The sequence below is a fragment of the Lemur catta genome, chromosome 8 (genome assembly GCF_020740605.2).
Source record: "Lemur catta isolate mLemCat1 chromosome 8, mLemCat1.pri, whole genome shotgun sequence".
Lineage (NCBI taxonomy): Eukaryota > Metazoa > Chordata > Mammalia > Primates > Lemuridae > Lemur > Lemur catta.
This window is the reverse complement of record NC_059135.1, coordinates 82,121,007-82,144,674: the sequence shown is the minus strand read 5'-3', so window position 1 is coordinate 82,144,674 and position 23,668 is coordinate 82,121,007. Positions and strand designations below refer to the sequence as shown.

The following is a 23,668-nucleotide window of genomic DNA, read 5'->3' as shown; positions in this document are numbered from 1 at the left end:
AGAAAAGTAGAATAGGGTATTGCTGTTTGTCCTCCTCTGAATAAGGATATTCCTCAGAAACAGGCTTAAGTTAAGAAACAGTTTATGAGGGACCCTTCCCAACACCCCGAGGTAAGTATGGTAATAGAACCATGAGTAAAAAAACAAGGTAAAGCAATATGCCAAATGAGTGGGTCAGGTACTAACCACTATGTATATGAATTTGCCTCTTTCAGGTCTTCACCCCAGTTGGAAACAAAGAAGTGAAAGGGACCCTATCAAGTGCCTCTAACAACTCACACCTCATTGAAATTGTCAGAAATGAAACCTTGAGTCCATCCATCACACCAAAGTAGAGAGGTGCCCCAGGAAAGAAGAGGACCCAAGCCCCCACTGGAGGGGCCAGGCTTTAGGCGATATAAAGTCGCTGTTTAAGGAAAGGAAAAAATGAAAATCTTCATATTTTGTGCTAATCTTTCTTTGATTATTTGTTCTGTCTATAGGACGGAGAGACAACTCCTTAGTGAGCATTTACCCGGGCTATTGTCTCTTCTGTTGATCTGTATTTGTCTTTGTCATTCAAAACCTTGTTCAGTGCTGTGTATCCATTTCTGAATTTACAGAAGCTGGTATCTCAGATTGCCTACAGAGTGCAAGGAGCTCTGCACTCAGAGGTCCTGTGCCTCTTGCTAGCCCAGCCCTGTTTCAGACATTGTATACAAGGTGATAGTCCATGTTGCCTTGTCAATCCTCACTGCTCTAGTTGTTACCTATAACTTTTTTTCACCTGGTAATCTGTTGTTGTTAAATATACTGTCAAAGCTTTGTAATGACGTACATAAGTATAAACCTTCCATCTGAGACATTGCTCCAAATCAGCAGGAATTAGCTTGATGACTACGTCACCCCTCCTTCCATAGATATAGAAGGGAAATATTTTTCTTCTTTTTCTTTTTTTTTTTTCCTTTTCTTCCCCCGCCCCCAGAAGGGAAATATTGAGTGGGGGATATGTAACAGAGGGAATGGCCTGGAAAAAAAATGGCAAAAATATTTTCTGTCTCTCTAAAACATCCTCCACTCCTTTTTGAAAACTAAAGCCTACATCCCTGTCTCAGGCCAGGAGTTGGGAGGGGCAGGTAAATCTTTTATTTGTGCAAAAGGAGATGGCCCAGCCTGGACCTGGTAAAGGGAGGTCCTGGGCAGAGGTAATCAGATTGTCTTCAGCAGAGATGGGATGATGAGAATCATCCACTGTAGTTGAACAGCAATTGCCTGAAGCTGAGAACCCATCCTTTAAAAGCTCTATATTTCTACAAATGTTCAGAAAATTTGGATTTTGAGATGAGAAAGTTTACCGTATTTTCTCCTTTGCTGGCAAAGTAATAAAACTTCTCTTCTCCCCTCCCCTGCCCCCCCCCAAAATCAATAAAAACAAATCATTGTGCACCTTTGGGGATGTGACCCCAGAAGACAGATGTCATATGTTCTAAGAGTGGGAGGGGACATAGGTTTGGGTATGTAGGAGGTAGGGAGCAAACACGGGGCATAAGGAGTGGTAAAAACACTGACAATCCTCAAACCATCTGGAGGAGCACAGATTCCTAAATTTAATGTGACTGCTTTCCTGTGAAAATCATTCCTTAGGAGCTCCAGTGGTGCAATTGGCTAGTGTGCAATACTTAGATGAAAATCATTCCTTCTCCGAGAAGCAGGGTAAGACCTTTAGGCAAACATGAAATGGAAAAGTCCAACCAGAAAAACAGAAACCACAGTGACTACTTCAAACAAAGAAGTTGATGCAAGGAATCCATTGCACATGTGATGGAAAAACTGAGAAGAATCCAGGGATTAGCAACCACAGGAAACTGTTAGACTTTTAAGCAGGTGGGAGGAAGGAGGTGTAATTGCCAGAGCCCAGGATGGTACTGCCAGAGCCCAGGGCTGATGCCACGGGGAGGTCTGTCCAGCAGGAGATAGAGCCTCCAAGAGACACAGCTGCTGCAGGGGACGGTGCCTAAGGCAGAAAGAGAGGAGGAGAACACACACTGGTTTATCTTACCCTCCAGTCACCTGACAGTGCTCCCTGTTGGCCTAACCCAGCAAGGAGCCAGCTGACACAGGAGTCTGGGAACAGCCTGCAGAAGCCAGCTAAGATAAGGAGCAGAGAAGAAGGGCAAGGCAAGACTCTGAAGGCAAACAGGCTCAGTATCATGTGGTCTGTGGATATTATGCCAATGGAACCACTATTGGTTCAAGGCATCAAGTAAATAGTCTAGGACCTTAATCATGTTTTCCTGCAAAAAGGCAATGTTAAGTCTATCCTGAACCAAACAACTAATGAGTAAAATAAAACTCATACTCAGAAGAAAGAGAATTTGACAAATGAAGCACAGTAACTTTTTATATAAATATCTAACCCTTTTAGGGTTAAGTGATTACAACTGAGAGAAATTTAAAAATAGAAAAAAGAAAGAAAAGAGCTGGAATAGGTACTCATAAACGAAGTGGGAATTTTTTTCACACCTGTTTTGCACATAGTAGGCTCTGTAGCCAAAATAGGGACAAATTCTTGCTGAGCTCTTGACAACATGAAAATAAAAGCATTCATCACCTTTCCTCTCAAAATTGCAGTCTGTAGCAGAACACAATTTATGAATGGCTAGCTTAATTTTCTTTCTGAGAAAAAAAATTGAGAAAGGAGACTAAAGAGACAAAAATACACATTGCAGGTTCTCCCTCTTAACTGGCTTAAACACAGAACACACATAATTCAATTTTAAGAAATATACTGAAATTGCAGAATCACTAATATAAAGACCACAGGAATCCCGGAAAGTAAAAGCCAAACTGCTAGTGGCTATTCCAACTGAGCAATGGTTAATATTTAGAAGAGATATGATCTGGGGTAATTGCTGGGGACATTTTGGCTTTCTTGTATGTGTTCTCAGTCTGCATAAATGAGTGATCAGGAAAGCCACAGAGAAGTACAGCAGTGATGCTATGTAACTGAGTCATAAAAGGCCTCCTTTAGAGAAGGAGACACTCAAAGCACTGAGAAATGTGAGCGGGCATTTAAGTAGGAAAATTTAAAGTGTAATTTCTGGTAGCTATCCTGCTTTGGACACAAGTGAGCTTTGCTGGTCAGCCACGGCAGGCAGGGCGATAGTGAAGCATCCAACATGTAGTATAGGACCTGGCTCTTATTGAGGGTGAGGGGGCGACCAGCGAGCTGGATGAAGCTGCAGCCTTAAAAGAGTCCAGTCTGAGGAGAACATCATTGTTTCTACAGCGTCAAGGGAACAGATGCCATAATCCAAAGCAGCAGTCTCCTGGGGCAGGGTCCTCAGAGATGGAAGGAGAGCTGTGAAAGAGAATCCAAGGGTTGGTGATTCTCCTGCAATCCAGGCAGGCCAGCTGTCGCTGGGAATAGGGGGAGTGCATGTGTGGGCACCGGGGTAAAATGTGAGTGGCTGAGGCAGGGCATCAGACAAGGGAGCCCATTAGGTTATTAAAAACTGGGCAAGAAAGAGATTTAAGTGATTATGGGGATGAGGGGCTTGAAACTGAGTCATGGAGACATGTGAAACTGCTTACGTCCATCCCAGAGGCATTTTTTTTAATCCTTTAAGGCTCAGGTTCTCACTACAGGTACAGTGCCCAGGGCCCATAAGTATTTCCAGATTTTATCAAATTTTTTTGAGAGCTGGAAAAAAAAAAAAAAAGCCCTGGCTCTGAAATACAAAGAAAACTACAAAATGAAATTAATAAATATTTCAAGAGGAAAACTATATAAATTCCTTTAATTTTTCATAACATTGTATTTTTCATGCAGGATATGGCTACATGTTCCAATGTTTGATAGGATTTGGAATGGGGCCTCTAAAAGAATATCCAGGGATTACGTAACCCTTGAATTGGCCCTTCTTCTGCCTGGCATAGTTCAAGCAGGGAATGTCAAGAGCATATTAAAACTTCAGCAAGGCTGGGCAGGTAAGGAGCAGAAGGCAAAAGCCCAGATCACCGTGGCCAGAAATGTGGGGGAGGAGGAGCAGTGACAGAGGGAAGGGTGTGTGTGAGAGTTGCAGAGGTTGGCTTGACTGAGTGCTGGGAGGTGTAGGCACAGTGCCTCTGGAGATGGTGCAGTCTGGTTTCTAATTTTGGAAATGGTCATACTGGGGTTTCCAATTCCACAGGCAGGCTGGCAGCAAAGGACTCTGAATAGTAGGGAGAACCATCTGGAGACAGGTGGCCATTCAGTATTGTGTAGGTGTGTGAATGTAGAATTGACAAAAGCAAGACAGCAGGGCTTAGTTTCTAAAGCAGGGAGGCAGCGGAAGGTGAAGTGAGGACTGAACTGGAGAACTTGGCCCTTCTGTTGTAGCAGAGTAGAAAATCAGTGAGTGAAGGAACACTGTAGCCCAGAGGTTCTAAGGTTCCTGGAACACTGCAGAACCTCAACCAATGAGACTAGACTTCTAGGTTGCTGGTCTGGGAGCAGAGCCTAATTCTATATGCTTCTCCCTTGGGAGGATGGGGGGCCTGAGTCTCAGTCAAACAGGAGGTGATCCGGTCTGAGATTACCCTAGAGGCAGGGCCCGTTCGTGTGTCCAGAGGAATAGGCCATGGAGCTACCATTTCTTGAGTCAGGTTCAGAGGCAAGTGGGGTGAAGTGGTCCCAATTAGGGGCAGAAGAAGGATACATAAACAGGAAACCACCTTCTGGGCATCACAGGGGCAAATGTTTAAATAAGCTTCTAGTTTAGCCAGGTATTGGCCTGATAGTGAGAAGGGTGTGTCTCTCTGGGAGGAGACCACAGACCCTGACCTGGAGACATTGTGATGACTGAGCAGAGATGAAAGAGGAGGAGACTGAGCAGCTGCACCTCTAGAACCACTTAGGGCTGCTGCAAAGGCTGGTGACCACTGGCTGGAGAGCAGAGTGGAGGGCTCTAAGCTTCCCCTGGGTCTATCTCCAGGGTCCTGAGTCAACTGCAACTTTCAGTGATCTTAGAGCAGAGAAGGGGCAGGGCCAGGGCACCAGCAGAGGAGAGAGAGCTTAGCTGGCCAAACTGAAGAGAGAGGTTATGAGGGACTAGATCATGGCAGCAGTGCCCGCCTGGATCCTGGCAGAGTAAAAGACTTCCAGCAACTGTAAGTGACCTGAGATGAGAGTCCTCAGGGGATGCCTGGAGAGATACTCTAAGGGCTTTGGATAACCTTGTAGAAGAGATCATTTTATTGTTTTTCTTCTATTACATTGTGAATAGAGGACTTGCAGGTACGGTGACCAAGATTTTTCCCAGATGATATATTTCCCAGCAATAGTATTGCTATTTCTAATTTATTAAGTGCTTAATGATCTAGAATCTAGGGAATACTAGCATTTCAAGTGCCTCAAAAATGTTTTAAACCTGATTAAAATTAATATTTAATTGAATAGCTATAAAACATAGCAGAATGCCAACTATTCAAATGCAACTCAACCCCTACTCTTCACGTGTTTTTCATAAGAAACAAAACAAAAATCACCTCTCCTATAGTAGACTTGACAGATTACCCAAAGGGTCAAAGAATTAAATACATGAATGTATATTTAATTTGAAACAAAGGAACTTTCTGAAATATTTGATATAATGTGGCTTGGGGCATAAAAGTAAGGGTATCATTGAAGGACTTAAAAATGGCTTTGTTCTTAGCTCTCTGAGAATTCTCTGGGAATGATTTTTGAGGGATAAATATATCAAACTTATGGGCCCTTTTCTGCTACAGGCATCACTACACAAGGGTTGTAGGCGTAATGTTTGAGTTCTGAAGTTCCTTGTATCCTTAAAAAGTCAGTACCGTGGCCGGACGCGGTGGCTCACGCCTGTAATCCCAGCACTATGGGAGGCCGAGGCGGGCGGATCGTTTGAGCTCAGGAGTTCGAGACCAGCCTGAGCAAGAGTGAGACCCCGTCTCTACTAAAAATAGAAATAAATGATTTGGACAGCTAAAAATATATATAGAAAAAATTAGCCAGGCATGGTGGCTCATGCCTGTAGTCCCAGCTACTTGGGAGGCTGAGGCAGTAGGATCTGTTGAGCCCAGGAGTTTGAGGTTGCTGTGAGCTAGGCTGACGCCACGGCACTCACTCTAGCCCAGGCAACAGAGTGAGACTCTGTCTCAAAAAAAAAAAAAAAAAAAAGTCAGTATCATATAAAAGTACTGTAAAACTAGGAATTCACAAGCAAGGTGAAAAGCTAGAGAGAAAGAAATGGAGACATGGGAAGAGAAAATGAAATTAAGTGTACAGTAACTTAATAAATTATTAAACAAGGGTTTTGGGGTTTCCATCAACCAAAAGCCTAATATTTGTAATGGTGAAAAATAAATAGCAAATGAGTTGTCCTTTTCTTTCCACCTTAATTCTAAAAACTAAATGTCATTTTAAATCTATGATCACAAGTTAGCTAAGTTTGGTTCCCTTGAAGAAAATTTGGGACAGAAGGGACAATGGTTAGAAAAATATGTGGGATGCTGGTCTGGGTGGCACATGCCTGGTGCCTGTAGTCTCAGCTACTCAGGAGGCTGAGGCAGAAGGATTGCTTAAGCCTAGGACTTTGAGGCTGTAGTGTGCTATGACCAAGCCTGTGAATACTTGTATTAAAAAGAGTAGGGATATTAGCAAAATGTCCAGCGGCAGCAAGCCCAAAGAGTACATCACTTAGGATTCATGAAGTATAACATGTTTGCCAACAAGCATATTGCTACTTTTGTTTTACCTCTACAGAGAAAATAATAATGGATTTGTGCATTTTGTATAACTTAGTTTTTGACAATTAGAATTGGAAAATGATTGTATGTCCCATGTGGTGGCATGGGATTCTGTGGTGAGTTCATTGTGCATACCAAGCTATGAAATGGGAGCATCTGTGGCATTTAATTTAGAAAAAAAGAATAAGATGCTGTAGTCACTAAAATAAAAGAATGGGAATCTTGATTGGTTCTTCAGGCAGAGCCTCGTAGGGTTGGGTCAAGGAGATCCAAGGTCTGAGGCTCATCTGTGCTCCTTAAACTCAGAGAATGGCTGTTCTGATCTTCATCTTCACTAACTGCTGACATATTAATTATGTCAAAGAATACTGCAAAGAGGAAAGGTATGTCCCAATACTTAGGGTAAGGAGATCAAGTCTTGGGAAAAGAACCCATGAGAATACCCTGAGGAGCAATTTGACACCCTTGAGGTGAAAGTTTACTGAATTAGTTCCCAACTTAAACCCAATCAAGTGTGAAGGGGCAGCAAGTATCACTTTTTACTTCCAATTGTAAATCTACTTGAAGGACTTACGATTTCATTCTTTGAGTGTATTACAATTATTAGGTGCTTAATAATTTTTGATTAGTGAAAGAGAGGGGGTGATATACTACTAAGGGGTTGAAATAGCTAAAAGGCTTGGTCAAAAATTACATGTAATTTCCACTTTATGTATTTCACATATTATAAAATTAACACATCCACAGTGTGAACAGCAAATAGTTTTTAACTGTTCTTTGTTGGTGTTTGGAGATGGTGAAATGTTTGCACTATATTTCATTATCTCCACCATTCTCCTCCCCACCCCCCATGCTCACTTCCACTTCTGTTTTTTAACTTTTGGAGTTCCTTGGTCTGCATAAACATTCTACCAACTCAACCCAAGGCAACTTTGAATTCTATGGTTATACTGCTAATCTTATCATTTTTCTGAAAATTTTTCGCACAGATTGTATCCCAAGCGCATAAATATGTGAATAAGATTGCCAACGTAGTACTAACTCGAAGTGAGGGGGACCTGTCTGCCTAGTATTCAAACCTCAGTAGCGCTTGGATGAATTACTTATCACCTCTGGTGTTCGTCGCTTTCTTTGTAAAATGTAATAATTTATACCATGAAGTTGTAGAAAAGCTGAGAGGATTAAAAAGAGATGATACAAAAGTCTATGCTTAGTACAGTACTCGGCGCATGGTAAAAATATTTCATAAATATTTCTTCCTTCCTCTCCCTTTCTTTTGGGAAGCCAGGTAGGCAATTAGAGGTTGATTTATGCACAAAGTAAAAAAAAAAAAAAAGGAGCTCAGCGAAACTTGTACCTTGGCTTTCTAGACTGGTACGGCCCCAAGAAATCGTGCACAGAAATGGTGGTCGCCTTTTGCACCCTCTTCGTGTATTAGATCAGTCAGGAAGTATCACTGGGCAAGAAAAGTTTTGTGCTTGGCCAAATAAGGGCCCGGCAAAGCAAGGCCACTGCGCACCCCTCGCCCGGCCGGCCCGGGCGGCGCAGCCGGCCCCGCCGAGCGCCCAGTGCCTGGCGGCGGCGGCGGATCCGGGCCCGCCCGGAAGTGCCCGGCGCTGGAGGGAGGGACAGCCCCGCGGGCCGCCGCCGCGCGCACGCGCCCTAGCGGGCTGGGCTGGGGCTGGAGCCGTAACTCGGAACCCGGAGCCCGGACGGGCCCGGGGCGGGGGGGTGGGGGGCTGCGCGGGGGCGGGAGGTGGAGGTGGCCGCCCCTGACGGCGGCTTTGTTTATCCCGGGGAAGAAGTTTAGGAGCGGGAGATAGGGAAGGAGGGCGGGCCGGGGAGGAGGGATGCGGTTCGGCGGAGGCGGCCGCCACAGGGACTCGCCGCCATCACCCCCGCCGCCACAGCCTCGGGCTCCCGGGGCCGCCGCCTCAGCAGCCGAGGAGCCGCCGCCCGGACTGCCAGCCGCCGCTCCGAGCGTCCGGGTAGGTGCTCCTCCCCCCGGGGGTCCCAGCTGCAGCCCTGGTGGCTTGCAGTCCCCTCCCCCGGCTCCGGCCCGGCGGCCTCCTCCTTCCCCCCGTGCACCCTCTTCCCTCCGGGTCCCGGAGTGCGGCTCCGGCGGCGCGCCTTCGGCCTTCTCGGGGGCTGCCTCCCCGCGCCCGCCCCCCAGTCTCATCCTCCGCCCCCCGGACCGCCCTTCCCTCCCGCGGCGTCTCCGCTTCCCCTGGGGATGCCCCCCGGCCCTCCGTGATTTCCCAGCCTCCGCCTACCGGGGTCCCCCTTAGTTTTCTCCACGGGCCTAGCCCCTGCTTTTGCTCTTGCCGGGTTCCTAACCCCTGTAGACCTGTACGCCTCCACGCCTACCCCTTTACGCGTTCTTTTCTCACCCACCGTGAATACTGCCCGAAGCAAGAAACTGCCTTCTCCCTCGCCCCCCACCAGCGTCCACGGCCATAGCTCCTCATCCCAAATCCAGACCCTGGAAACTGTCATCTCTGTTAGACCATTTTAGGGTGAGTGCTCAGCTCTCCAGACCACCCAGTACCTCCGCCCCAGTGGGCATGGCCTCAACCTCTCCACTTCCAAGCTCACACTCGGCTTCTCATAAATTCTCGCTCACATTTACCAGGGCACATTAAGCTAACCTTGCGGTTCAAAATCCAAGTCTTGAAACATCCTTCTTTTATCTCCTGCTGCTACCCTTTTTCTTAATCTTTCTCTTCTTGAGTGTATCTGTATATTGACTCACATAAAGGAAAAGGGATGGTAGGATTTTCTCCCTCAAAGCAATCATAGAGCCCAGTAGAAATAAGATTTGTCTTCTGCTTACCCTAACTTTTCCCTTCTTTCTCTTCCCTAACTGCACACTGTCATTTAGTCATCCTTTCCAGGCTTCTGATGCTTTGTCTGTATTTGAATAATCCCGGGCCTAGTTTGACCCATTATAATAACTCCTCTTCCCACTTCTTCCTTACAATTGAATCCACTGTTTCTTAGACTGGAAACTGAAGTAGTAAAAGATTCATGCCTTGGAAAATTACATCTCTCCTGCCATAGTAGGACTGGTGGAATATTTCAAAATCTCATTCCATCATTCTTGAGAGAAATGTTGCCTAGTGGTTAAGAGCCCTGCCAAGGTCTAAACTCTTGCCCTGCCACCTACCAGCTCTGGCTTTGGGCAAGTTATTTAACCTCTGGGGCCCCAGTATTCTGACAGCTGCAAAATGGGGATAGTGATAAACCTCATAGGATGGTGGTGGTGATTGCACAAATATTCAGAACAGGGGCACATGATAAGAGTTTGATAAATTCTTTCTTTATCATCACTTCTTTGCTTTCTTTTGGCTATTGAAAGGTTAATTCTGAGAGAGGGAAGTGGGAATGGAAAGCTGCCTTCTTCCTCTTCTTCACTTAACATCCTTTCTGATGTAAATAGGATTTGTATTTTGTTGTTGTATAAATTAATTTCTTCTGACTTGAAAAATGCAGGGTTTTAACTTATTATTTTCAAGCTACAGATAAGTCAGCCCTTAATTTCAGATACCGATTTTAGGATTTATAAAATTTTATCTTTGTTTTGAGCATAAATGAATTTGAAGTATTGTATGTAATAGTTTCATCATAATGGAAAATGAGGGCTTTACAAATAAGAGTTTTAGTACTGCACATTAAATACTCAAAACTGGTGGTATTCTTTATATCCATTTGACCTTTATCTTTAATTACTCAAGATAGGACTTTGGCTTCATTCAGAAGATTGATGGCTTTTTCTCTTAATCTGTTATGTTCATTCATATTCACATGCCTTTCCTGGGTGAATTTTTGCCTTTACCAAGTTTTGTACACTTTTTAAAAACCGTGACAGTTTTTGCCATATTTGCTTACCTCTTTGTACTAGTATTTACTTAATACATTTTTATTTTTTTAATAGAGATTGCTCGTTTTGAAACTTGATATGTTTTTAAATGACTCACTTTAAAAAACCTAAATAGGTGTTACCTCAGTATTGTTACAAAGAGTATAAATTTGAAATCATTGTTTGCTGTCCCAGTTACATGTAATAATATGTACATTTAGATATGTGTCTGTCAAAATAAAAATATTTTCCCATCTCTAGCCTAAAATCATTTTTATGCTACCAGTGTAGCATGTTTCATACTTTGGGTGACATTGCCTTTGCTAATGCTGTTCCCTGACCTAGAATGACCTTTGCTCTTTCTCCTGCTTATCCAGATTATACCTATCTTCCACCTCTTACTGCTTCCACATAGTTCATTCCAACATGGGTTTCTTTGTTTCTTGGCTTTCCTAGTGTCTATATTCTGCATTTTTGACCTTAAATAGTATAGGCAATGAGGGTAGAAGAAAAATGACTCCTCTACAATCAGATTTTTAAAGCTTATAAAAACTTTGGAGGGGTAGAATAAAATTGACATTTAGCATCTACTCTGTGATTAGCACTATTCCTTCGGTTTTGTAAATGTGTATTATTTCCAAAAATATTTAATGAGCACCTATCACATGCCAGGTATTAGGGGTACATGAGAGTAGCCCTTCTTAACTATGGTTCCAGTGAAAATCAAGCTCTAATACTCAAAGCATCTAAGGTATGTGATGAATTGCCTCATCACCTATATACTTAGAGTGGTACTAGCTATGTACCATTCTTGAGGGAACTGAGGAAGTAGTCACTCAAATTAGTTTTTGTAGGGCTTAATTCCTGCAGAGCCCTAGTTGAGAAAAGGTTTGTTAGAATAATAATGCAGTCTCTGCTTTTTTGTAATTTATATTCTAGTTTGGCACTGACCATTTATATAGCTTATTTACACTGCATTGTAACTATTTAAAAAGATTTTATTATTTTATTGTCTCCATTTTACAAATGAGGAACCTGAGAAATGGACTAAACTTCCACAGAGTTACACATTTACAAGTATTACAGCCAAGCAATGTAGTTTTAGAGTCTTTTGAGTCATTTTCTCAGACTTTCCACTTCCTTGTTGATTACTTTAGATAAGATTCTTCATCTTTCTGAAAGTGTTTTTTATTTATTTATTTATTTATTTAAAAATATTTAAGCTCAGCAGTGGGTTTTCCCTTTTTTTAGGTTGTTTAGTAAAAGGACATAAGGAAATTTAACTTTTATAAAGCACTTTGTCCAGTCTTATTTCAAGCCGTATATATGACTAGATTTGGAAGGTATTTGCATTTGGTGGTACTGCTCACTGTTTTGTTTCCTGACTTGGATTTGCTCACTTAGCAAAAGTTTATTGAATAATTCATCTGTACCAGGCACTGTGCTAGGCTCTGGTGACATATACTAATGGAAAAAGAGTACCTGTATTCACAGAGGTAAAGTCTGGGGTATAAAAAATAACTAAACAAAAAATTATAAAAATAATAATTAGTTATGATAATTACTACAAAGGAAAATTATTGTGAACAATGAAATCCTACTAATCTATCAAGGAATGCTTCTCTGAAGAAATGTGTTTTAGGCTGAAACCTAAAAGATAAACTGTAGTTACCCGACTGATGTTGGCGATTTCAACTTTCTGGAACTGTAAGATACAGTCCTTACTGAGACCTTAACGCATGAGGTTGGTTGATGGGAAATAGACTGGAGCATATTGTAACCTAAACATTTTGTACTTAATCCTAAGAGCAATAGGAAGCCACCAGACAATGTTAAAGCAGCTGAATAAGTTACTCAGATTTTTACTTTAAAAACATCACTTGGCTGCTCTGTCGAGGACACATTGGAGAGAGGCAAGTGTAAATGCAGGGAGACCAGTTAATTAGGCCAGTGCTTCTCAGTCTTACCTGTGGTGAAGAACCAGTTTTTTTTTAATTTTCAATTCATGCAGACACTTTAGCAACACGCAATAAAATGGATGCTGTGGCAGTGTCCAGTTGCTCTAAAAGTTTCTATTAGTAAATGCTTCCTGTCAGTTTTTGTATTTACCTCATCTTAGAACAATAGCAAAGGTTTGTGGACCAATATTAGTTCACAGACCACACTTTGAGTAGAATCAAGTTCAGTTATTATAGTAATTTAGGTAAGAGATTGTAGAATTTTGGTTCAGAGTGGCAGTGATAAAGTAGCCTGATTTGACAAATATTTGCAGGTAAAACTGATAGGATTTCGGGATGGATAAGATTTGGGGGCTTAGGGAGAAAAGGCAGCTGATTTTTTCCAGGGCTAGTAATTCTTGTGCCTAAGGTAGTGAGGAGGAGCAGTTTTTTGTTTGGTAGTTTCAAGCAAGGGGAGGTATTGATCCTAATTCAGCTTGAGACTTACTGAACTTGAGAGTGAGACATACAAGTGGAGATGTTTGGTAGGAATTGGGGATATAGGTAAGCTCAGCAAAGATATTTGGTCTGAAGATAAATTTGGAAATAGCATAGAGTTTATAATTGATGTCTTGGGGTTTGGGATGAGCTTGTCTAAGGAGAAAGTATATAGAGAAAATATGGGGTCTTAAAATTAAGCCCTGTGAATCTTCAACATTTAAACATTAGGAAAAACCAATGGAGCAAAAGACTCTGAGAAGGAGTAGTGAGAGGTTGGAAGAAAACTTCATTGGTATCACTGAAGCCTAAGCAATAGACTGTTTGAAAAAGTGAGGAGTGGCCAGTTGGCTGTTTTGAATGCAGCTGAGAAATTATTAGTATTTAAGTGGAGAACTAAAGAGTGCACATTGGATTTAGCAACATGTAGAAAACTTAATATTTCTTGGTAGTCCACCCATAAACTATTTAATGATGAATTTTGTTTTAATCTGCTAAAGCTACAATCCTAAATTTAGAATAAAATCATTATATCTATAGCACGAGCCATATCTTCCTTCCTGAGCTCAGATCCATGTTTCTATTTATCACCATCTGGCTGTTCTATAAGTATCTTAAACTTTTTTTCCCCACAGCTCATTCATTCAGGGTATAGATTTTAAATACTATTTATCAGGCACTGAATACTAACAGACTTTTAGATATGTGATTAGAACTTAGAGATTAGAGAATGGACAATTAAACAAATATTTGTTCTTCTAGTATGATTAGTGCTCTCATAAGTGTTTATTTAGGTTGCCTTGGAAGCACAGAGAAGGAGCATCAGGTAGGGCTTTCTAAGGAAAATGACACTTGGACAGAGTGTTTCTGAAAGGCAAGTTAAACATAGGTGGAGAAGGTGAGGCAGTGGTAGGGGGTTTAAAAAATGATATTTTAAGTATTTTGAAAGCCTGCAAAGGCAGGGATTGTGGCTAGAGCACATGGGTGGTAAGTTAGAGATGTTAGCCATGCTGTTCAAAGGTTTCTAACTTGACCTTGCATCTTTTTGTTTGTTGTTTTGATTAATACTGTCACCATCTTTGTAAGTCACCAAATGTGGAGGTAGATTTTTAATATCTTCAAAAATGAAAGCTTATCTTTGTTTTAGTATTTCTATTTTTACTAGCTAGCCTTATATTTTATATATTAAGCCTGTACTTATAGAATAATGAAATAACTGATAGCATAAGTTAAATATTTCAGTTATATTTTACTGATTTATTATGGAAAACATTTTGTACAGGCAATTTTTTCTCAAATTTAGGGAGTTGAAAATGAAGGCCTTGCTAAGGATTGGTGAAGGTTTACTACTACACCTCAGTTGTGTGGTCGGCGACAGTGCTTTTGGGCTCAGCAGAATGAGAACAGCCCTTTGATACTGTAAATGTTATTTTAAATAGTTGTATTACATCAAAGAGTTTACAAGTCCCTGGACTTTTATCTTGGACCATGAGTAGAACACATTTCACCTGTAGGGATTACTTTTTGAAGAATACTGTAGTTGGCAAAACCTTACTTAGCAAGATCAAAGTCTCATAGAAAATAGTGAGATAGAAGGGAATATGATGTTAAAATGTGTTTTAAAAACACAGTAAATGAAAAGTTCTAGAAGACCTCTGCTTTCAAATAAAAGGGGGTGGGCTCTACCAAAACTTGCTTTTGAAATACCTTCTTGAGTGATTGTAGAAATATTGTGTTACTCTGATCTGCTAAGGTGGTCTTCTTTAAATTTTATGTTAAGAAAATTATAACTTTTAAAATTTCTTTTTACTAGTTATTACTGGCTTTAGTATATTCTGCTCTTGCCTTCTCCCTGATTTTAAGTTTTGTTTTGTAGGTCTTACTGAATACTTGTATAATAACTGTTACACTTTTTATGTATTATCATGATTCTTACAGGCATAGCTTTATAGGCCTTTTATCTATATATTGAACATAACTATTGCTTCTGTCTGATATTCTTTAGACCTGCCTATATGTTCTAAAAGAAGACAGAATATCATTAACATTATATTGTGTAATACAACTTTGTGAGACTAAGCTTTATGTACTTTTATTTTCAAATATAAAATTGCATTACCTGGCCAGGCGTGGTGGCTCACGCCTATAATGATAGCACTCTGAAAGGCTGAGGTGGGTGGATCGTTTGAACTCAGGAGTTCGAGACCAGCCTGAGCAAGAGTGAGACCCCGTCTCTACTAAAAATAGAAGGAAATTAACTGGACAACTAAAAATATATAGAAAAAATTAGCTGGGCATGGTGTCACATATCTGTAGTCCCAGTTACTCGGGGGAGGCTGAGGCAGGAGGAGCCCAGGAGTTTGAGGTTGCTGTGAACTTGGCTGATGCCATGGCACTCTAGCTCGGGTGACAGAGTAAGACCCTGTCTAAAAGAAAAAAAAAAAATTGCATTACCTCAAACAATGGTTGGGATAGATTGTAGATATACCTGAACTGAAAGTATGATGGAAAAATTCATCTGTACAATACGAATATCTTTGAAAATACCTACACACACACTTCTTTGGGATTGTTGTGTTTGTTTTCATCCTATATTAGATATAGGAATAAAAATGATTAGGGATAACAAAAACAGAAAGAGGCATTTTATATTCTTAATAGCTAATGCAGATCTGAAAGTTTGTAGTATACCTAAAAAATAGTATCATGCTTGTAAAATATTTGAGATTTGTTAGCAAAGAAAATACCGTTGTTTCCTGTCTGGGTATGTTTTCTGAAGCAAATTTAACAGTTTTTTCTTGTATAAAATACATTTGTTTTTTACCTCTGCTTGGACCCCCCTCTTCAAGTAATTAAGTAATTTTTTTTTAATAGACTTTATTTTTTAGAACCATTTTAGGTGATGGGGATGTTGAACAGAAGGCACAAAGATTTCCAATTTGCCCTCTGCACACGTACATACACAGACTCCCCCATTATCACCATCCCTCACCAGAGAGGCGCATTATTAAAACTAATCAGTCTATATTGACAAGTCATTATCACCCAGGGTCCATGGTTTACATTATGATTCACGCTTGGTATTGTACAACAGCAGTCCCCAACCTTTTTGGCACCAGGGACAAGTTTCATGGAAAACAATCCACTATGGATTATAATTGTAAGATGCTATCAATTTCAGAGATGTTAAAATATGACAAAAATAGGTGTCTTAGAATTAGTGAAAGGTGGAATTAGTTCTACCCCATTTCATGGTTATCACTCAAGGTCCTGAAAACAGCTAAACTCCCAACGTGAAGTGAAGTCAAGACAAATTTAGTTCTCTTTTACTCTAGAACTCTCTTTACTCTACAGCTCTAGAGCTGTATAGCATAGAGGTTAAGAGCATACAGCCACCCTGCCAGTTGGTAGTTTTGTGACTTTAGGCAAGTTACTTAAAGTCTCAGTTTTCTGCTCTGTAAAATGAAAATGGAAATGTTAGTAGTACCACCTCTTGGTTGTTGTGAGAACTAAACGAGTTATATTTACATTTAGAATAGTGCTTTCTGTGTAGGTGAATGCTTTGTGAATAATTTTGTTAATTATAATAAAAACAGTGATGCTGGCCAGGTGTGGTGGATCACACCTGTAATCCCAGCACTTTGGAAGGCCGAGGCAGGAGGATTGCTTGAGGCCACAAGTTCTAGGCCAGCCTGGGCAATGTAGGGAGACCTCATCTCTACAAAAAAAAAAGCGCAAAAATTAAAAAAAAACAACAAAACACTAAAAAAACCCAGTGATGCTGTTTCTGATCTAAGATACATAAGTCAGTGATTGCTTAAAAGGGAAGGGAAAAGGGCCTTATCAGATGGTTCATTAATATTATGTACACACAGTAAAGATCAAAGTATTTTATTGATGTGTCTTTTAAAACTAAGATTGCAGTCAATTTTGACATATAAATTACATTTTTTATTTTCATAAAAATAATGCTGTATAAAGGCTCAGCTGAAATCTGCTTTCCTTTCTTCTCTGTTGATGTATTTAGTCAGAATATTGATGTGCCGTAAAGGATATCTTGGAAATAACTGTGATATACTTGTGATTCCTGTCAACCTCATAAGGGACTCACTCAAACATTTTTAAAGGGTTTTAATATTACAAACACATGTTTTAATTTCAGTTAAAACATACTGCCTCTACATTGTGCAGTATATAGAGGTAAGGTAATACTGAGATCATTTTTAATGGTGTTTGTATGCACATGATTTTGTTGGTTCATCTTGAGATTTAAAGTCTTGTCATCTACCCTGATAACAAAAATAGATTAAGAACTTTCTTTGAGCTTCTTAATTTTCTCCTCATTCTTACTTTTGCCTTGTTTTCATTGTTTTGCTTTTTTCTATTTTGGGTTCACATCATTCATTTAGTTATTGACCACCTATTAAATGCCAGGTTCCTTGTTTACAGTGATGAATTGGAAATAGTCTTTGACCTGGAAGAACTCACTATTTAGGATTTATTAAGTGTCTAGTCATGAGTGCTTAGATATGGTGCTGAGGACTTTATGTTCTTTTTGTTTTAATCCTCATAACTACCCTGCTCGGGTCAGTCAGTGTTTCTACTGAATAAATGGCAGAGAAGAGTGGACTCTTAGGGGATGAAAGGGAGGTGAAGATCAGAGTGTGGTCAGGGTGGTGGTAGATGGGAAGAGCTTTGGTATTAAAATTTTTTTCAAGTTTGTGGTTTCTCTTAAAAAGGATTTGACTTTTGCATTATTACCTTAATATAGCCTTGTTTTAATATAAAAATAAATTACCATGCAGGAAGATTTGAAAAAAGTGTCCTGTCCCAATTTTAGGGTGGGATATGACGTAAGGAGCAGGATTTTATTATGAACTGAAAGCATCAAGGCTGCTTATTCATTTGTTAAATATTTCTTTTCATTTTTATTTTGAGTAAACTTTTGAAGTATAACATATGTTTAAAGACATGCACATATCAATATACAGCACCTGCAGTCTTATGTCTCGCTTCTTACCCTAAACATATATATTTATGTGATCCAATCATATTGTGTGTAGCAGTAGCCTATTCATTCTCATTGCTTTATGGTATTCCATTGTATGACTGTGTATATCATAATTTGTTTTACTGTCAGTGAACATCTAGGTTGTGTCCAGTTTGCGGCCATAATGCATAGGGTGCCTATAGAATATTCTTGTATTCCTGTATGTGTCTTTTGGTCCACATATATACATTTGTCTAAGGAATTTACTTTGTTGTATAATTGTTGGGTCATGTGTGTGCTTTTGTTCAGTCTCTAAGGTGGTTGTACCAGTTCAGTTTCATCAGTAGTGAATGAGAGTTCCAGTTGTCCCACATACTCTGCAACATTTGCTTGATATTGTGTCTCATTTATTTAGCCATTCTGGTGGGTGTAAAGTGGTATTAAGTTGTGGGTAGGTTGTTTCATCAAAAGAAACATGATTCCTTTCCATACTCCTGCCCAGAGACCTCTCCTGTGTGTACACTAAGGGAAAATGGAATAGAGACTTGTTTATTTTCCTAAAGCCTATCAGATGATTCTGGTTGCCTTGCCAGTTGGCAAGATGTAGAATATGAAACAAATTTAAGTATAATTTAAGGAAAATGAGACTGTCATGAAAATTATAGCTTCATAGTATAGTTTACTGACTTTCTGGCAAATGGTGCTTTCTAATTTGCTAAACATGGGGAAAGTTTAAAGATTTTGCAAGCTGGTAAAAAGTTTTGTAGGCTTCTTTATTTTATTGAATGAGTCTGCAACATTGGCCCAAAGCTTTAATTACACAATGCTGGAATGCATTTGTTCTTACTTGACTGTCTACCCAAATTGTGGGTTGTGTTCATTCAATATTCTGTGAGGTTTTGCTACCCTTAAAGAAGCAAAACACTATCTATATAGCAGAGCTTAAGTTGAGAAAATAAATTTTACCATCTGCCTACAGCATGGTGTGTGTCATTTTATATAACAATAATTTATTGTTATTTGTGGCGTTTTTTCATAAATTTTGCAGAAGGAAGTCTTGCTAATCTTTATTTTTCATTATTGAATTGCATAGTGAAAACCAAGGATACAAAAAATATTTCTGCCCATGTATCCTTTTCATAGGATTTTATTAATAGTTTTACTCTCTTCTCTTTCCTTAATGAATGTAGATTACTTTAGAATCATATTTTGGGAAGTGCCATTCCTCTACCTTTTGGGGATAATAATTAGTTGTTGACTTCTTCTATTACAATAAAGCACACATGTAGACTCTTAACTTCAGATAAAGCCCACAATTTTCCCTTTCTGCCATTTAATATGCCTAAATTTTTATCATTAATATTTTTATATCTGACTTCATTTCTTACTGCTGCAAAGTACTGATCCAGGGCATAGCAGCTGTTTGATAAATACTTGTGCTCTCCATATTCGTGTTAATAGTTACTGATTGTTGCTGGTCACAGGAATCTTTGAATTATTAGCTCATCTTCAGAAGAACTGAGATGGCATTCATGTTCTTAAAGTGTTCCTGTGAAATTTATTTTGCAAAGCATTTCTTTGTGAAAGGGATAAGGCTGATAATTGAATGGCAATAATCTCCTTTTATGAAGTTTAGTTTGGCCATATGTTAGAACATTTCAGAAGAAACTGATTAAAATCCAGGAGTATCCTAACACATTGCTCTCTAAGAATCATTTTGCTTCATTTCTTTCCTTCTTTTCCTTCCTTCCTTTCAATTTCTTTTTTTCTTTCTTTCTTTTTTTCCTGTAAACTAAGCAGCTACGTGGTAAAAATGTTTTTAAGGAGAATTAAGCCATTTTAATGGTTATGGACATGCAAGATGTAATGATAATAGAAGCATAGCTCTCTACTGCCCTTTACCCTAAGGCATGCTGTTTTGTCAGTTTTTTTCCTAAAACTTTTACAAGTTAGAGGTCCCAAAAATCACACTCTTCTCTTCTAATCTTTCTCAAGGATGATGGTATATCCTGCTTTTGCCTAAGGCAGTGCTAGTTTATGTCTTTTGCCCCAGCATCCTGTCCTATTTAGCATTTGTACTAGGTATTTTTTTAAATGAAATACTATTATTGATGATTGCATTAAAATAAACCTGAGTTTGGTAGATTTTTTTTTTTTTTTTTTTTTACTTCCAGCTTCTGTCGTGGTCTTATCTAGTGATGTGTGAGACAGGTATTTGTACAATGATAAGAGTTTTGTCTTTTCCAGGTGGTAAAATCTGAAAGGCATTTACTAAGTATATTTCTCTTTCCCTAATTCTTCTCTGATGCAGTGTCTTCCTTTAATGACAGTACTGGGGGAGAAAGGAGTCTCCGTGATTGGAAGTGGGTTAGGATGCAAATGATTAGGGATAGCTAACTCCTTTCTGTCCTTATTGCCACTTAGGGTACATGAACTTAGAGCATGTTAAGTGCTACAGCCTGCAAGATTCGTGAAGCCATCAGGATGGTGATAGGTGGGGTTGGTGGGAAATTATAGGTTATGAGAACTGAAATAGTGGCTAAGCAGTCCTGTCACAGAACATGTAGAGTAGCACTGTTTAGTAAAGCTTTATGCAATGGTGGAAATGTTCTGTAACCTCCACTTTCTAATACACTAGCCACTAGCTACTTATGTCTATGGAACACGTAAAATGAGTCTAGTACGGGTGAGGAATTGAATTTCTAATTTAATTTAAATTAAATAGGCACATGTGCCTAGTGACTACCATATTAGAAAGTACAGTTGTAGAGAGTAGTCTGAAAGCACTTGCTACAGTGTTTTCAGGTATAAATTTACAGCTAATTATTTCATTATGTGGTAAGACTTTTATTTTGAAACAAGCGCATTTGACAGCAGTTAGGTAAAAAACAGAAGTACACGTTTAATAAAAGCATGCACTTACAAAGCTGCTATCTTGCTTTTTAAAATTGTCTACACCAGTGCTCAGCTCAAGCAGATAGTGAGTGGTTAGGTTGATGGTGGGAGAGTGGAGGGCTTACAAAATGGTTGTGGTAAAAGAACAAAAGAGTGAAATGTTAAGCATGCTTGCTCTACAGTGCTTGACTTGATGCATTTGGGCTTTGGACTTGATAAGGAGGTGAAGCCATAATGGGGATAATGACTTAAGAAAAATGGGAAGGGGTCAAGGAAGTATTGGTAATGAGATATTGGGGGATTAAATTGATGACAGAATAGGAATAAGTTAGTTCTGTCATAAAAAGATATACCAGGGTTTATTTTCAGAGTTAGTTAAGCTATTCAAGGAACTAAGTTCATTTGGAGAAGATTGCTAAAATGTTAAGTGGGAGAAATCATTCAGAAAGGTCAAAGAACTTCCATGCTGGTAGGCTGAAAGTCCATAGACATGTACTCATCCAAGGTGGTGATAGGAATAGTGAAGAAGGCTATGGAGGGAGACAAGTGCTGGAGTCCTCAATAAGGGAGCCTAAATGGAAGAGGTGAGTACATGATAGCAAGTGAGAAGAGTGTATAATATTTGACTCATGCAGTTGCCAAACAGTTTTGGTAGTGTAGAAAAGAGGTCTGGAAACAACATTGGAGAGTTGGAAGAACTGGAACTGCCCTGACTCCTTTTTCTAGATCCTTCACGTTTGTAAGAAAAGGATATTATTTTATTAATAGCATTTCTAGTTTATCTGCTTTAGTTAGGTATTTGCCTCTCTGACCTTATCTTCATAATCTTTGTTTCACCGGTGCCCGACCTATTTAGGTATTTAATAAATGTTTGTTCAGTAAATGCTAGACAAATGTGAAATTGTTCCAGTGTCCTGGAATTCTAGAACAAAGAGCATTGCTTAAGATGCTTTTAAAAGTGATTTGACTGTAATCCCAGGTACTCAGGAGGCTGAGGTGGGAGGATCCCTTGAGCCCAGGAGTTCAAGACCAGCCTGGGCAACATATAATACCTCACCACAAAAATAAAATGGAAAAAAAAGTGATTTGAACACTGGTAAAAGGAACTGTTACTTTAACACAATTGTGTTTTCAATGTATGAAATTAATTAGTCTTAACTGTAATGAGACATGTTTGTGTCTAATACAGGAAATAAATTACATACATTTTTAAATAAATTGGTGGATGGCAGGTTCTTGATGGGTTATTAAGGGGTAGTTGGGATGTCTGGGGGATTATTTTTGATGTTTAGAGGTTGGCAAGAGGATATTGCAAAATTGATGCATATCTTTCAGAACTTTTAGCAATTATCACAACTCTAATCTCTGACAGCTGCTTACTTTCTTGTTTTCTTTCATTGGAGCATGAGGCTCCTGAGTATTGAATTGTAGTGAATTAGCTCGGGGGCAATGTGGGTAAAGAAGTCTTTAGTAACTTATTTATTTTTTTATTTCAGTATATTACAGGGGTACAAATGTTTAGGTTACGTATATTGCCCTTGCCCCACCCGAGTCAGAGCTTCTAGCGTGGCCATCCCCCAAGTCTTTAGTAATTTAAAGTAAAAAATTTTGACCATGGCTAGATGAAGAAGGAAGAGAAATATGAAGGCAAAAGATTGTTATGATTTTGTGGTGAGGAGGCATTAACCAAAGGTTTAGCCATATTTTCCTAAACAGAAGAGTTTGGGGAAGAGAGGGAAAAAGGAGAGGAAGAGAACATAGCTTTTATTTTGGATGAATGTTTTAGTACTCAGGTAAATTTGAAAAATGCCTAGGGTTAATATTAGTGGATTCAGAATTGGCAACTAACTGTGCAGGAACTAACCTAAGTATTAATACTTCACAGACCTTATTTCCTTCAATACTTAGTATAATTTTTCCTTTCTGTAAAAGAGGATTTATTCCCTTTTTGGAGATGAGAAAGCAGAAAAGGAAAGGAACTTGTTCAAGGATTATATAACCTAATTTTTTTCTAATTTACAAAGTTTTATACACAGATCTTATAGGTACATTTCATCGAGTTTTGATGTAAGTATTCACGTGTGTAACAACAGTCCAATCAAAATATATATCATTTCCATTACTCCAGAAGATCCCTCAAAAGTTACACAATTCCTAAGAGAAATATTGGACATCAGTTTGTCTTTTTCTAGCTACCCTTCCACATTACTTACAGTAAAAGGCAAATGGGAGCTGTTAGAGATAAGCAGTGTGAGAGCATCAGAGTTAATAGTTGATGTAATACCTTATGGAGAGCTATGTTATATAAGGCTGAAAAAGCAAGAATAAAACCTCAAAAACTATATTTGGGCCAGTTTAACTCTGCTCTCCTTCATAGTTCCTGAGATTATTACTATTTTGTAAATGAATTCTATCTTTGAGATTCATATTGAAACTCATAAAACTAATTTGTTGAGTGGTGTCTATATACCAGACAGTGTACTAGGTGTCTTCTATACATTTCCATTTAATATACTAGTCATTTGAGGTAATTACCATTTATTATTCCTGTTCTGTAGACAAGAAAACAGGCCCAATCAGCGGTGGGAAGGAAACCTGCGGCCTTCTGATTTTAAGATTGTTCTTTTTTAAGCACCAAAGGAGGCAAGGAAGACTGCACCTTTCGTGCTTCACCCCTTTTAATAAAAGGGTTTGTTGTGTAAAATTTGGATTCAGTCAAAAGGCCACACTTAAGGACCTAGCAGGAAACATGTGGCC

General features: G+C 39.4%; 1 protein-coding gene and 1 long non-coding RNA gene across 4 annotated transcripts in view; one reads left to right on the top strand and one right to left on the bottom strand.

The window, feature by feature from the left end:
• Positions 1-8,296, bottom strand: part of LOC123643447 — a 120,734-nt gene extending 112,438 nt beyond the window's left edge. The window contains exon 1 of the long non-coding RNA XR_006736789.1: positions 8,090-8,296. This is a non-coding gene — a long non-coding RNA (uncharacterized LOC123643447). The remainder of the gene's footprint in view (positions 1-8,089) is intronic.
• Positions 8,297-8,387: 91 nt separating this feature from the next.
• SPOPL (speckle type BTB/POZ protein like) overlaps positions 8,388-23,668 on the top strand; it is a 59,476-nt gene continuing 44,195 nt past the window's right edge. Inside the window, exons 1-2 of one of the 3 annotated variants that reach the window (XM_045558878.1) lie at positions 8,538-8,720; positions 9,145-9,248. The gene's annotated coding sequence lies outside the window, so the exon portion shown is untranslated. Of the gene's footprint in view, positions 8,721-9,144; positions 9,249-23,668 lie in introns of all 3 variants that reach the window. The other 2 variants (XM_045558880.1, XR_006736773.1) reach the window with 2 other exon arrangements.